The sequence below is a fragment of the Balaenoptera ricei genome, chromosome 6 (assembly GCF_028023285.1).
Source record: "Balaenoptera ricei isolate mBalRic1 chromosome 6, mBalRic1.hap2, whole genome shotgun sequence".
NCBI lineage: Eukaryota > Metazoa > Chordata > Mammalia > Artiodactyla > Balaenopteridae > Balaenoptera > Balaenoptera ricei.
The window spans coordinates 115,966,226-115,978,874 of record NC_082644.1 but is presented as its reverse complement, the minus strand read 5'-3'; the positions used below and the strand labels follow the sequence as shown (position 1 = coordinate 115,978,874).

The 12,649-nt window shown below is 45.1% G+C and overlaps 1 protein-coding gene across 4 annotated transcripts in view; it reads left to right on the top strand.

Moving 5' to 3' along the window:
- The window catches only part of KYAT1 (kynurenine aminotransferase 1), a 34,044-nt gene that overhangs the window by 1,548 nt on the left and 19,847 nt on the right, over positions 1–12,649 (top strand). The gene's annotated exons all lie outside the window — the stretch shown is intronic.

Below are 12,649 nucleotides of genomic sequence, written 5' to 3'. Positions count from 1 at the left end.
TATTAGAGGAGGAAACAGTCTCAGAGATTAGGGACCTTAGTAATATCTCATAGCCAGGCAGTGGAAAAGCTGGAATTTGAGCCAGGGAGGATGTTATGCTAATGCCCACCATTCTTGCTCGTCCCACTCCCTCCTGAGAAGCTTTTTTGTTATCAACCATGCAACACTCCGCTTGGGACCTGGCACCCAGCAGGCATCCAGCAGCTATTTATTGGCTGTTTATTGACTGAGCAAGTGGAACAGACAGGAGACAACCAGCAGTGCAAAATGAAGAGAGGCACACATTGGAGGCCAGAACCCTTTCCAGCCTTGAGACTCTGGACCTGGCATGTACTTCCCTGAGCCTCCATGTCCCCTCCTGTAGAACTAACTACAGTCACTGACACTGAGCGCTCCCTCGTGTCCTACTTTGTGCTTTACATGCAGACTAGCTCCATTTTACAGGTCCGTAGGTGAAGTACAGAGAAGTTAAGAAAGTTGCCCATCACAACATTGTAAATCAACTGTACTTCAATTTTTAAAAAGTTGCCCAAAGGGGGTCCCCACAAGTCCTCACTCCCTCAAGTGACCAAGGTCACTTCCTCAAGTGACCAGGGTTGTTGAGCTCCTTGGTCTCTCCCTCAGCCTCCTGGGATCATCAGCACTAATTCTTTGAGACGCCTCAGATGGGCTAGTTGAGCTGCCAGAGGCTGAGGAGCTGATGGAAAACAGGACAGACACACAGTTCCTGTCCTTGGAGTCTGGTCAGGGCAACAGACAACCCAGCAGTTAGCACCTGTGATGAGCACTGTGGTGGGTGAGCAGGAGCTCAGGCCTTGGGAGCACAGAGGAGGTAGCACCTAGTCCAGCCCCTAGTCCAGCCCGGGTGGAGTCACAGAGGGCTTCTCAGAGGAGGCAACTTTTAATCTGTGACTGAAAGATGCATAAGATATCTGGGAGGAGAGATGATGAAGCTGGAGACTGGAGCAGAGACGCCCTCATGCCTGAAGATAACGGACATGATCAGAGACTATGCAGGTTAGAAATGATCAGTCTGGCTTCTGCCTGAATTGCTCTTTCCTCCTAGAGAATGTCTCCTCATGGCAACATCTGTGGCTTCCCACCCTCCAGGCCACACTTAACCTTCTGCATCCCCAAAGGGTAGGACTCCCTGATTTCATAATCCAGATGGAGGCAACAAAGGAACACAGGAGAGTTAGCAGTGAGGAAGTCCTTCACACTGATGCCCCTCCCCCCATTCATTCGGCCCCCAGAGTGGCAGCCCACTTGCTAACTGACGTAGAAACTCTGCCCTTGTGAACAAAGGTGTGTCAACACAGGAATGTCCCTCCTGTCTCCCTGGCCATCTGTGCCCACTGGGGTTATCAGGTTACCTGTGTGCTGGGACATCTAGCTGGGCATGTCCGCCCCCGCTTCTGTAGCCAGCAGGCCAAAGTCACTCCAGCTGCAGCAGGCGAGGAATCACCGTCGCTCCTGCCCTAACAGACCTGGGGCCACATCCCACTCTCAGATGGCACTGCCAGCTCCCTGAAATATTTCCCAAACCCTCATCTCACTTCCTCATTCTTGGACAGTGATACAAGCTTTGGATTCACAGCTGGGGTCCTTCTGTGCTTTTCTAAGACTTTCACTTTGGGTAAGTCATTTCCCCACTCTGAGAGTTTTTCCATCTGTAAAACTGATATGACTCTCTCTAATCTTCCTGCCAGGCACTAAATATATATACATATATTGTTTTGTCTTGCATGTGTAAAACTGCCCTAAAGAGTAAGATTCCGATTCTGGATCTGGATCCTGTGCCAGGAGGAAAAAGGAGTGGCCTTCCTACTGTGTATGTAATTTAGGATCCCCACCCGCCAACCCCTCTGGCCCAGAACCTGCAATCTGGGCTCCAGAAGCCATTTCTCTCTCTTTTGCCAATTCCAAAGCCAAGGGGAACTGTGTCTAAGTCAGTGTACTTGTTAGGGCTCCCCAGACAGGCTGTCACCTCCCTTGGGGCAGAACCATTGACTTGACAAGTTTTCACCAAACACTTGTCTTGTAGGGAGGGACTCTGTGTTTTTAGATCCAAAACAAACAAACAGAAAAATCAGGATTCGTTATCTGCAAGAGATTTTGTTGTCCTCTTTGGTTAACTAATTTTTATGGAAAGTCTTTTTTTTTTTTTTTTTTTAGTTTTGCTTCTTTTGTTTCTTGCATTCCTTTTTTTTTAAAATAAATTTATTTATTTAATTTATTTATTTTTGGCTGTATTGGGTCTCCATTGCTGCGCGCGGGCTTTCTCTAGTTGCGGCGAGCGGGAGCTACTCTTCCTTGCGGTGCGCAGGCTTCTCATTGCCATGGCTTCTTTTGTTGTGGAGCATGGGCTCTAGGCGCGTGGGCTTCAGTAGTTGTGGCACGCAGGCTCAGTAGTTGTGGCACGTGGACTCAGTAGTTGTGGCTTTCGGGCACTAGAGCGCAGGCTCAGTAGTTGTGGCACACAAGCTTAGGTGCTCCGTGGCATGTGGGATCTTCCCTGAACAGGGCTCGAACCCGTGTCCCCTGCATTGGCAGGCAGATTCTTAACCACTGTGCCACCAGGGAAGCCCTTATGGAAAGTCTTATAGGTTTAAATGTTACTAGCTTATTGTCATTGACAGGTTAAGTAGGCCAGAACCTGTGCTACATGCTTTCTGGGGGTGATTGCATTATTATTGTCCCCACTGTACAGATGAGGAAGCTGACCCTGGTATGGCACGACTAAGATCCTGTAGCTAGTGGAGTGGAGCTGGGACCATTTTATCCAAGTCCAAGTTCCAACTCCAAGCTTTCATCTTCTGTGGTTTTTCATGTAACAGACTGGTCTTGCCTGGGCATGGTACCCCCTCCCAGGCCTCTTCTCCAGACGTGCCATGGTTTGTGTTTTCTCAGTAACTGAAGGGGGAGGGGGCTTCTGACATTTTGAGGCCAGTTGTGCTAAACATCCTTCTAGGCACTGTGTAAATCTGCCCGGTAAAGAACTGACTCAGCCCAAATACCAAGTGTGCCGCTATTGAGAAACACTAAAACCAAATATCCTTGGGACTTCCCCGGCCGTCCAGTGGTTAAGACTCTGCCCTTCCGCTGCACGGGGCCCGGATTCAATCCCTGGTCAGGGAACTAAGAGCCTACAGGCTGCGTGCACGGCCAAAAAATTGAAAAAAAAATTTTTTTAATAAATAAATAAATAAAACCAAATATCCTCACTGCACAGAATTGGCTTAGGTGATGTGGGGCTAGGCTGCAAAGCCAAAATCACCTTGCCTGTCCTTGCAAGCTGCCATGCAGGGTGGAAGCTGGAAAAGGCGTGGCTCCTGTCCCCAGGGACTGATGGGCTCCTGTAGGCGTGGCTCCCGTCCCCAGGGATTGATGGGCTCCTGAGCTGATAGAGGCAGCAGCACCCACCTCCTGAAAGAAGGATTTGGGGGGGAAGAGTTTAGACTTTGGAAATAGACGAACCAGGGTTTGAATCCCGGCTCAGGCTCTCTCAGCTGAGTAAGCTTTGTTCATTCTCCTCTTGAGCAAAATAGGGACAATGATGCCTTCCTATAGGCTGCTGTGAAGATGAGAGTTTAGCACAGGGGAGCAGGTGCATAGTAGGTGCTCTGAGTTCAGAGGAAGGCCCAGGCCGACCCAGAAGGCTTCAGAGAGGAGGCGGAGCTGGGGCTCAGCCCTGCCAGGGGGATCAGATTAAAGGTCATGTCAGGCAGGGCACAGCTTGAGCAAAGATGGGCAACGTCTATTCAAGAGCAAAGGATTCGTACATCTGGAAGAGGAGAGAACATGGAAGCTGCAGAGTCTGGATTCAGGCCAGCTCCAGAGGCCAGACTAGGGAGGCTTTGGACTTTATCCCGTCTCAATGCAGGCTGTACCCAGCGGGAGGTGTAGCTTACATTAGCCGCCAGAGTACTGGTCGCTGAGGCGTGTCCCGAGGGGTCACCCACCTGCTGTTCACTAGTCGTGGTGCCTTCTGGCTGAGAAGGTGGCCAATAGCTGCCCGGATTGATGGAGGCGTGTGTTAGGCAGGGCACTGACCGCTGGGCGCCAGCCCCTCACCTGGCAGCAAGGAAACCTGTGACCTTAGATGCCCGGGAGGCTGCACAGGAAGGTGTCCTAAAGGTCACCTGGTGCATCTCTGCTCCCTTCTCCAGGCAGGGTTGGCCTCCCGAGAGGTGCCTGCATTGCAGCACTTCTCAGACTAAATTTTAGTAATAACAATAACAATGATGACATTTGTGGAACACTGACTCCTTGCCCAGCACCAGGCTAAGTGGTTTTCATGTGTTATCTCATTGACTTCTCACTGCAACTCATGGGGCAGGAACTATCATTATTCTCACTTCAAAAATGATTCTCAGAAAGGGTTAGTAATTTTCCAGAAGTCACACAGCTAGTAAATGACTTCAGTCCACAGTCTGATTCCAGAACTTCACAGCCTCATTAAAAAAAAACAAAAAAACTGCATGGAAGTTTATAAGACCCCCCCAAGCCAATCCCAGGGAGAGCCACTGTTAATAATTCATGCACAAACATATACCGTATATAATTAGGCAGTACTTGCTTTGTATGATTTTCAGATACCACGGTTTAGTTAAATAACACCAGTCCCTCAATAACACGGTTCAAACTTCAGTTGCCATGTTATGTTAACTGTGAGTAATTGCATTAAGTATGGACTTTGCTGCTAGCTCTTCCATCCACAAATCGCTGTGGAAATGATAGATGCATAATGGCCAGTGACCAATTACATCACTTCTTTCAAAGCCTGTCGTTGATTGGTCACCATGCATGTTATTTGGTTCCTACACAGACAGCAAAGCATGTCCTTGTGTTGCCTCCCATCTCCCTGTGATAAACCCATGTGACATTTTACAGAAATGTATCAGCAAAAAAGGGAATTGGCCAACACACATGAAAGTGCAGCACAGAAATGCAGAGTGATAACACTGAAAGAGCAATTTGAACTGAAGATAAATGGAGTGATTTAAAAAATAGCTGGCTCTGGGAATGTTGACACCACAGCTATTTGCTATTCCAGAAACTCTAGGTATGCAGCCAGGGAAACTTAGTGAAGGTACACCTATCGACATATGAATGGGAGTGGTTCTGACAAAAAGGATGAAGTTGTCCCGAGGAAGTAACGCCAGCAAAAACATCACATTAAAGGAACTGCCAGATATATTTCATAACATTGAAAGTACAAAGGATAAAATGTTTTAAGTTGATCTAAACTTAGAAAGGAGTATGATGACTCACCAATGCATAGAAAAGATGCTCGTTCTGTATCTCAAGCTACGCTACAGGAAGAAGGCAAGCACTGTCAAACTACTCTTGATAATTTTCCCCAGATTTATTGAGACATAATTGACAGATAAAACTGTAATATACTTAAAGTGTACAATGTGATGATTTGATATATGTATACATTGTGAAATGTTTCCCACAATCAAGTTAATTGACACATCCATTACCTCACATAGTTACCCTTTTTTTAGGGAGAAGATCTACTCTCTCAGCAAATTTCAATTATACAATACAGTATTATCTACTATAGTCACCAGGCCATACGTTAGATCCTCAGACTCATTCATCTTATAACTGAAAGTTCGTACCCTTTTATCAACCCCTCCCTATTTTCCCCCATCCCCAAGCACCTGGCAACCATTATTCTACACTCTGTTTCTTTGAGATCGACTTTTTTCTTTTTTTCCAGATTCCACATATGAGTGATACCATGCAGTATTTGTCTTTTTTCTTTCGGGCTTATTTCATTTAGCATAATGTATTCCAGTTTCATCCATGTCATCACAAATGGCAGGATTTCCTTCTTTTTAAAGACTGAATAATACTCCATTGTATATACATAAATACCACACTTTCTTTATCCATCCATCCATCAACGGACCCTTAGGTTGTTTCCAAATGTTAACTCTCATGAATAATGCTGCAATGAACATGGGAGTATAGATATCTTTTGAGATAGGGTTTTTGCTTCCTTTGGATGTATACCCAGAAGTGGGATTGCTGGATCGTCCTTGATACATTTTGATAAAGAAAGAAAACTCTTGAATTCCAATGTTTTTAATTTAAATTACACTAGTAATTTAATAAGTATTAAATTTATTATTAGTTTTACTACTCTTTCATTTGTCTCTACATGTGTAACAGACCATCAAGAGTTTTTAATGCTTCAACAACAACTTTGAAAGGTCACAGAACAATCATAATTTTTCCCATTAATTATTAAGTTCTCTTTGCATGATTTCAGCTTGCATGGTCATTTTTACAGTCCCACAGTACAGTGGACTGTGTACGTGTATGTGTATGCATGCACCACCACATATGTATCTATCTGTATAATTTTAAAATGCAAATGGAGTATATTGTCTTCAACCTGCCTTTTTTGCCTACCATACGTTTTTAAAATTGAGGTAAAATGCACATAACATACAATTAACCATTTAAAGTGTTCAGGTCAGTGGCATTTAGTGTATTCACAGTGTTGTGCAACCACCCCTTCCCTCTAGTTTCAAAATGTTTTCATTATCTCAGAAAAACACCCATTGAATAATCACTCCACATTTCCCCCTCCCAGGCCCTGGTAACTACTAATCTGCTTTCTGACTCTATGGATTTGCCTATTCTGGATATATCCTATAAAAGCAATCATACAATAGGTGATATTTTGTGCTTGACTTCTTAGGATAATGTTTTCGAGGTTCATCCAAGTTGTATTGTACCATGTATCAATATGTCTGTTGTTCCTTTTTATGGTTAAATAATATTCCATTGTATGAATATACCCTAATTTACCCATTCTTCTGTTGAAGGACATTTGGGTTGTTTCCACGTTTTGACTATTATGAATAATGCTGGTATTAACATTCATGTACAAGTTTCTGTGTGGACATATGTTTTTATTTTTTTCCAGTATATACCTAGGAGTGGAATTGCTGGGTCATAAGGTAATTCTATGTTTGGACTTCATAAAAATGTAAAACTTTTGTGCATCAAAGGACACTATCAAGAATGTGATCAAGGTCGTTTCATTTTGAGTTAATATTTGTAGATGGAGTGAGATAGAGGTCCAACTTTATTCTTTTGCGAGGAGCTATCCAGTTGTCCTAGCACCATTTGTTTTGTTTTGCTTTTAAAGATTTTTTTTTTTGATGTGGACCATTTTTAAATTCTTTATTGAATTTGTTACAATTTGCTTCTGTTTGGTTTTTTGGCCGCGAGGCATGTGGGATCTTAGCTCCCCAACCAGGGATCGAACCCACACCTCCTGTATTGGAAGGCGAAGTCTTAACCACTGGACTGCCAGGGAAGTCCACCTACCACCATTTGTTGAAGAGATTATTTTTCCCCCATTGAATGGTCTTGGCATCCTTGTCAAAAATCAATTGGCCATAGATGTTTGAGTTTATTTCTGGGCTCTCAATTCTGTTCCATTGGTCTGTATTTCTATCCTTATGCCAGTGCCTGGCACTGTTTTGATTACTGTAGCTTTGTAGTAAGTTTTGAAATCAACACGCATATTTCATGTAACCTGAATATCTTTTTATGTCAGAATGCTAGGGGTGATCTCCTTCCTTTTGGTGACTAAACAATATTCCATTGTATGGATAAATCATAACAAATTGAACCAGCCTGCAACTGATGGACATCAGATTGTCTCCAGGTTTTTCTCTCTCACACACAATGCTGCACTAATCATCCAGGTGGATACCTCTTTATGTATATGTATGAATATTCCTGTAAGAAACTTCTAGAAGATGAAGTGTTAAGTCAAAGAGTAATATAAGGGGCTTCCCTGGTGGCGCAGTGGTTGAGAGTCTGCCTGCCAATGCAGGGGACACGGGTTCGAGCCCTGGTCTGGGAGGATCCCACATGCCGAGGAGCAACTGAGCCCATGAGCCACAACTACTGAGCCTGCGCGTCTGGAGCCGTGCTCCGCAACCAGAGGCCGCGACAGTGAGAGGCCTGCGCAACGCAATGAAGAGTGGCCCCCACTCGCCACAACTGGAGAAAGCCCTCGCACAGAAATGAAGACTCAACACAGCCAAAAAATAAATAAATATATAAATAAATTTAAAAAAAAAAAAAAAAAAAAAGAGTAATATAAGTCACTATTATTAAGTTGCCCTCCAAAAGTTATACCAATGACTTTTAGTGCACCATAGTGTTGACTCGGTGGATCTCAATCTTCTTATTCTCTGCCTGAGAGGCAGAAAATAGTGTTTCATTTTAGTTTGCATTTTGTTAATTATGACAAGGTTCAGCATCTTTTCAAGTTTATTGGCTATTTTCTTTTTTGTGTGAATTTATACCTTTTGCACACTTTTTTTTTCTATTGAGATGTTGGGCTTTTGTTACTGATTTATAAGAATCCTTTGCATATTAAGGCTCACACTATATTAGAATGGTCTGGTTACTTGTTTGTCTCCTTCATTCTGTGTGCACACCTTGAAGGAAAGGAAGGTATCCTATTTACCCTTGTGTGCTTGGCGGCTAGCCTAGGGCATAGCACATAACAGAAGTTCGATAAATATTTGCTGAAGCGATAAAAAGGTGTGCACCTAAGTCCCTGAACCAGATGTTGACAGTAAAAAGATGAACTGAGGAGAGTCCTTGTTCTAATGGAGCTCACAGTCTGGTTGGAGAGTGGACATTAATTCTCTCATTCAACAAAAGTTTATTGAGCAGCTTCCTCTGGACCATGTGCATAATGTCCTAGGCAGCCTGCTAGGATGAGAAAAATGCCAGGATTGTGACTCAGGTGACATGATTCTACTGGAATCTGGGCTGGTGAGTTCCCCTCCCTGGTCATCAGTATCCCCATCCGTAAAATGTGAGTGACTGGACCAAATTCTCTCATTTCCCCTTGAACATCTATCAGTCTGTGCTTCTTTGGCTCTTTCTGGAAGTAAGAGTCAGTGGCCCAAGGGGCCATCGTGTCACTGCTCAGAGCCTCCCCTTGCTCCACAGTGGCAGTGAATACAGGCTTTGAAGTCAGTGTCCTGAGTTCAAATTCCGGCTCTGCTACATGCTAGCTGTGGCCTTGGGTGTGTGACTTAGCCTCTTGATGGAACCTTTCTGGTGGGGTTAAAAGTGATGGACCCTGTGTGGAGAAAAGGGAACCTTCTTGCACTGTTGGTGGGAATGTAAATTGATACAGCCAATATGGAGAACAGTATGGAGGTTCCTTAAAAAACTAAAAATAGAAGTACCATGTGATCCAGCAATCCCACTACTGGGCATATACCCAGAGGAAACCATAATTCAAAAAGACACATGCACCCCAGTGTTCATTGCAGCACTATTTACAATAGCCAGGTCATGGAAGCAACCTAAATGTCCATCGGCAGACGAATGGATAAAGAAGATGTGGTACATATATACAATGGAATATTACTCAGCCATAAAAAGGAACGAAATTGGGTCATTTGTTGAGACATGGATGGATCTAGAGACTGTCATACAGAGTGAAGTAAGTCAGAAAGAGAAAAACAAATATCATATATTAACACATATATGTGGAACCTAGAAAAATGGTACAGATGAGCCGGTTTGCAGGGCAGAAATCGAGACAGGGATGTAGAGAACAAACGTATGGACACCAAGCGGGGAAAGCGGCGGGGGTGGGGGTGGGGGTGTGCTGAATTGGGCGATTGGGATTGACATGTATACACTAATGTGTATAAAATGGATGACTGATAAGAACTGCTGTATAAAAAAATAAATTAAATAAAATTCAAAAATAAATAAATAAATAAGTGATGGACCCTGTGAGGTGCTCGGCAGGCAGCCTGGCACAGAGAAAGTGTGCAGTAAATAAAAGGCCATTGTCCTTACCCTTAGCACAGACTTCAGGGTTACAGAGGAGTTGTCCAGGGAAGACCTGCTTCCTGGAAGATGAGGGATGAGGCACATGGGGAGTTGGAGATGGGTGTGGCCTGGGAAAGGCTGCCCTTGAATGAGTTGAATGGGTCCCCGGTGAGAGCCCCCAGGTGCTTAGGAATGAGTCCCTGTGGAGGTCTCTAGGTCAGCCCAGTCAGTGGGAGAATTCTGGACTGGGAGGCCAGCAGTCCTGCCTCGAGGTGGGCCTGGACCAGCAAGCTCCCCACGGTGGACCTCCTCTATGAAGTGAGGCCACAGCCCCCTCTTGAGGCACGAAAGTTGTCCTGTGTCCTGATGTGTGGAGCCCCAGGGCCAGCTAGCCGGAAGTCTAGACCGGGCTGGCTTTTCATGCCCCCTGCTGGCGGCTTCAAGAACAACAAGCACCCGCTTCCCCTCCTGCCTTGACCTCAGGCAGTGTTGCTGGTGAGGGCAGCCCACGTGGCCACCTGTGCCCTTCCTGCCCTCGGCTCAGACCCCCAGTGGCTTCTCCCTCCCCTTCAAGTTCCTGGAAACTGTCCCCACGACGCCCACATGCTCACAAGCACAGACAGAGACGTGTGCAAGTGCTCAAGGGCAAACACTCTTTTTTTTTTTAATTGATTTTTATTGGAGCATAGTTGCTTTACAATGTTGTATTAGTTTCTGCTGTACAGCAAAGTGAATCAGTTATACGTATACATATATCCCCTCTTTTTTAGATTTCCTTCGCATTTAGGTCACCACAGAACATTGAGTAGAGTTCCCTGTGCTATAGTTATCTATTTTATACATAGTAGTGTATATATGTCAGTCCCAATCTCCCAATTCATCCCACCCCCGCTTCCCTCAAACACTCTTATTTGCACATGACTTCACAACCACACACGGATATACCCATGTTCAAAGTCACATTAAAACTTTCAGGGACCCTATTCACTTTTACTTCATGGGCCCCTTTCTCCATTAAAAAAAATAATAAAAATTATATTTTACAAAAAAAAAATTATATTTTACAACTATGTTGGTATAAAGAACAGATATCATCCAGGCTGGATTCATTATTATACATTCATTGTTATTATATTCTCTTTTTTTCTTATTTTAAAATAAATTAAAATGAAAACATTTTCATAGGCTCCTGAAACTATTGCAGGCCCTTAGCACTAAGCCTCCTGAGGAGATCTGACAGAGAAGTCAGTCCCACCAGTGAGCATGTGTGAGTTCACACACATCTAGCTCCAAAAAGTGCCCACTCTATTATTAATATCTGTCACTGGGGCTTCCCTGGTGGTCCAGTAACCAGGTTAAGAGTCCACACTTCCACTGCAGGGGGCACAGGTTCAATCCCTGGTTGGGAAACTAGGATCCCACATGCTGTGTGGTGTGGCCAAAACAAACATAGAAAAACATCTGTCATTTATGGTCACCTTTTATGTGCCAGGCACTAAGTGAAGTGCTTTCCATGAATTATCTCTTTTTTGTAATAATTATTTATTTTATTTTTATTTACTTGGCTGCACCATATCTTCGTTGCGGCACATGGGATTTCGTTGTGCCGTGCAGGATCTTTTAGTTGTGGCGTGTGGGATCTTTAGTTGCGGCATGCGGGATCTAGTTCCCTAACCAGGGATTGAACCTGGGTCCCCTGCATTGGGAGCACGGAGTCGTAACTGCTGGACCACCAGAGAAGTTCCTCCATGAATTATCTTATTTTTATTTATTTTACAGACAGGGAAACTGACATTCAGAGAGGCGAAGTGATTTGCCCTGGGTCACACAGCCAAGGTCTGTGTGACCCCAAAGCCTGTGTTCTAATCCTCTCCTCAGGGGTCTGCTTGGTGCCTGATCCCAGGGGAGCACCAAAGGTTTGGCAGGACAAATCTGCCCCACAGAGGGTGCAGTGTAATGCTCACTCCCATGCCCACAGACTCACCCGGACACACACACCACCCCCTGCCCTGGCAGTGCTCTGCAGTGAAAGCCCCATCCTGGTTTCCAGCCCCAGCCCCGAGGCAGCGAGGCTGGTTAAGCGTGTCCTCATCCAGCACAGGCTCTCCTCGCCCTCCATGGAGCCAGGTGTCCCAGGCCACCTCCAGCCCCAAGGTACCACCTTTCCCGAGAGCTGGCAGTGAGGGTGAAGGGCTGAGACTGGGGCAGAGGAGAGGAAAGGGCCACAAGCTGGGATCTTTTCCCGTGTGAGTTTCTACCATTTGCTGGGTATCCAGGGATGCAGACCCTCCCCCGACCTTCAGGAGCTCCATTTGAGTGTTTGTTATTATTTTTTCATTATTACGAATTTCCTTGCCTATTAATGGAGGTGAGGATAGCACCTGCTTTCCAGGACCGTTGAAAGGGTCCAATGACATAAGTATAGTCTTTATTGCAGTGCCTGGTGCCAAGTGAGCAAATTAGAGCTGGTTGTGTTAATATTATTCCTACCGCTGTAATCCGGTGAGATGATGAAAGCATGATTTGGGGCAGAGGAGGTGTAGCCACCTTAGGAGAAAGGACAGAAATGATAGACATGGAGTGATGTGGGCGACCGTGTCAGAGAGAGGATCAGCCTACCAGGCACCCGCAGATTTTGAACCAACTGGTCAGGAGATGGTCAAGGGGGTCCCATAGGATTAAGTCCATCTGGAGGAGTCAGCAGGACATCAGGCACAGGACGGGAGCAGCCAACCCTACATTTGGCCGATCTAAGGGGACCACCCGTCCCCGTTTGCTCAGGATGGTCCTGGTTTTAGCACTG